The sequence below is a fragment of the Pundamilia nyererei genome, unplaced genomic scaffold (genome assembly GCF_000239375.1).
Source record: "Pundamilia nyererei isolate P.nyererei 1_Seehausen unplaced genomic scaffold, PunNye1.0 scaffold00157, whole genome shotgun sequence".
Lineage (NCBI taxonomy): Eukaryota > Metazoa > Chordata > Actinopteri > Cichliformes > Cichlidae > Pundamilia > Pundamilia nyererei.
Window position 1 is genome coordinate 778,922 of NW_005187558.1, and position 3,515 is coordinate 782,436.

The window sequence follows — 3,515 nt, forward strand, 5'->3', positions numbered from 1 at the left end:
TGACTGCGAATTTTATTGTTTTTTCTTTATGTGAAATGTATTTGCTTATGTTGGTTCATAGTCAATATTATTATATTGTTATATGTAAAATAAAGAAATGCAAGTACATTTATGACTCTGTGTTACTGTACCTATATTAGAAACAATCCAGTCATTTTTGGATACTTAATAAAATATCTTTATAGAACTATTATGGGATAAGTGTCGCAATTTCTGCTGCACTTTTGGCCAGACCACTCTAAAGAAATCCTTTTTTAATGTCAGCGACGCTCCTTTGCCTGGATCACGGAGGATCTATAAAAGGGCATTTTACCAAAAGCCGATTTCAGTTTCTGCCCTCTAACTGAAATGTCGTTTCTGGCTTAAAATTAATTTATATCATTAATGACATAGGTTTGACAAGTTTTTGTTTTTAATAATGAAAACCGGAAATCAGTTTTCGGCACGATCCGGATGCCCTGCACAACCCCAGAGGGAATTGTGTCCCGGAAACCTTCCGTTTTTAAGGCGAATATATGCAAACCATTACACTCTGGATAAACTACATGACGAAATCACCCAGTAGTTAACTTTGGTGATTGTCTTTAGCAGAGCTAAAGACTTGAAGCTGAAGATGCTCAAGTGCGCGCGTGCGTGCGCGCGTACACACAAGTCAGGCACAAACAGCAGTATACAAGTCTGTCAGCTACAAGTCATACATATATATAAAATAACATATTTTCGCATAGCTGACCAGAACCTTTCCAAATATAGATATTTTCGTACTCGGCCCTAATGCAAAATTTATACGGATTGTGAAGTAGCCTACCCTTCTGCAACAAAGGCAGGACTGTGAAATTACTGAATAATTATAAAGTCAAACTGCGCATCATAATAAACCAAAGCGTTACCTTCATCTGGGTGCAGGTCATAATGGTCCAAACGTGACTTGCTGTTCCGACGTGTATCTGTGATATCTGTGAGGACATTTAACTCACAGACATTTTAATCCACCACTTCTACCGTTCACTAGTATGTAACGTCATTTTGTCAGGGGCGGAGGGGGAGTGTAACTAATTTAAGACAATTCCAAAAATGACACAATTAGCACTAAGTGTTTAAACCTTTATTTATTTACGAGGTCTGCCTTTTTCGACCCCCAGCACCTCTAGGTCCCACAGCCTTGGCCTTTAGTGTATTTTGATAAAGATATATAGGTCATAATTAAAACTGGACACTAGTTGAAAATTTCTAAAAAGTTAAAAAATTGGGGGGCTCATTTACAGTAATGTTCAATTTAAAAAGTCCATAATCTGAATGTATCTGGTGAAGCGGAATACTTCCCCAGTGTGATGCTAATGCCGATTATATAAATTGGGGGGGGGCAGCTCGGGAGGTAAAGAAGGTCATCTACTAATCACAGGCTTGGTGGATATTTGGCATACAGTCTGCATGTCAAATATTAACCCCAAGCTGCTCTTCGATGCATCCAACGGAGTATGATTGTAAGATATAAAGCATTTATGAATGGCAAAAACATAGCCTGAGTGAACGAGGCTATGTGAATAGTGAATATAGTGAATGGAGCTGTGTGTTATTATAGTTTCATACCTTCATAGATAAAATACTTTAATCAGCAGCTAAATAAAATTAATAGCATCGGGACAAATTCTCTGTTCTGTTTTTAAATTTAAAAAAGTTTTTTTTTAATAATTTGAAGCCTTTACAGAAGAGGCGGTGTAGCCACGATCAGCAGAAAGTCATAAAAACACAATTGTAGTCGCTAGCGCGCGCACGCACATGCGTACACGCACATTTGGACTCACACTTTATCCTCTCTTCCAACAATTAGCCCAAAGCTCTAATAGCTCTCTATCTGCCTCTCTCAGGTACACGCTTTTAAACTTTGTTGAACAGCGCATGCGTATATCCGAATTTTCATCAAATTAGAATCAAAACGTGTAACATTAAGCCTGCATGCTAAATTAATTGCCCTCGCGTTGGGTAAAAGCGCAAGAGAAACAGTGTCACGTGTTTTATTTGGTAATTAATCACGTGTCAGCACACAACACTGAGCAACATATTTAATATAAGGGTGGGCAATAATGTCCGAGGTTTAAGGTTTACCAGCTTCCTCTTTTGCTCACTGCGTGGACACCCTGTTAGGTCAACATCAGTAAAAATGTCTCGTTTTTTATATTCTTCAGGTCTGTGGCTGTTTCCACGCGACACGTGGATCCCGGTCGATTTACGGTGATTTCTTCAAGAAAGAAAGAAAGAAAGAAAGAAAGGCGCATTTACTACGACTCTGTTAAAGTTTTTACCCCCCACGCATAAAACGGGTGAGCTGCTGTGTCGCCTTCACATTGAAACGCACTACTTATTACAGCGCAACTATATCACTGCTGCCGTGTCTTCTGAAACAAAAACAGGTATGTGTCACAGTGCTGCGGTCCCATAGCAGGTCGCCGGGATTTACAGCCCGCTCCTCCGTGTAAATGCAGCCTATATATTTTTATTTATATTCCATCAGCTCCTTATGCCAACAGGGGGGGGCGGCAAGCAAAAGGGAAGTAAACCATGCAGGGATGTGGTCTGTTCCCAGGTAAACACCGGGATGGAAAAAACGACAGCGCAGTCCAGCTTCATAATGTGCGTGTGTGTGTTTGTGCAGGCCCCGGGGATGCCCCTGCAGAAGAACAGAAAGCTGATTACAGGGAGTAGAAAATAAAATAAAATAGTGGGTATAATGTAGGAAGAAGGAATAATAACAGCGGGAGTGCGCAGAATTGATGAAATAACCACTCGTAGACAGAATAGAAAACAGGAAAGAGGAGAAATAAAAGCAGAGGGAGCACGGGAAAGAAAACAGAAGAAAGAAAAGAGGGAGAGACGTGGGGCGAAAATGTTTAAAGTCACTGCTCCTACTGAAATATTCAAGGTACATCTCACACCCCTGCTGAAGTATTACAAGACTATAACGGTTCCTCCTATTGGACAGCCTCGTTAACAGTAAACTGGATAAATGCGTTTAATGGACCGCGTGTAAAACCTGAGTGACTAACTCAGTGTTTGTTTGTGTAAGCAGACACTTTATGGGAAAGTGCAGAAAAGAAATAAATGAATGAATAAAGGGACTTCAAACAAGTGTGTGTGCGTGGGGAATGTGTAATTACGTGCACGTTACATGTGGCTGCTAATCAAAAAGGAATGTTACAATAGATTCATTCATTTTGTTCAATCACATTGCATCTTGAAACACACACGCACAAACAACTGTCAATAAGACACCCGGGCAAAAGAACAAACAACGGCTGAGCTGCAAATGTTTAAATGATACTGACAAATATATTTACAATTCAAAAATCTTTTTCACTCAGCTTTTTTCTCCCAATTAAACACAGAACTTTTCAATGTCAGGAAGCAGGACCTCTTCCACATGTTGAATCTAGAATGGATCCTTTTATTATGTCACTGTTTATTTTTTAAGTATTTAATCCTGCAGCTTTAACCTCCTAAGACCCGAACTCTTCCAC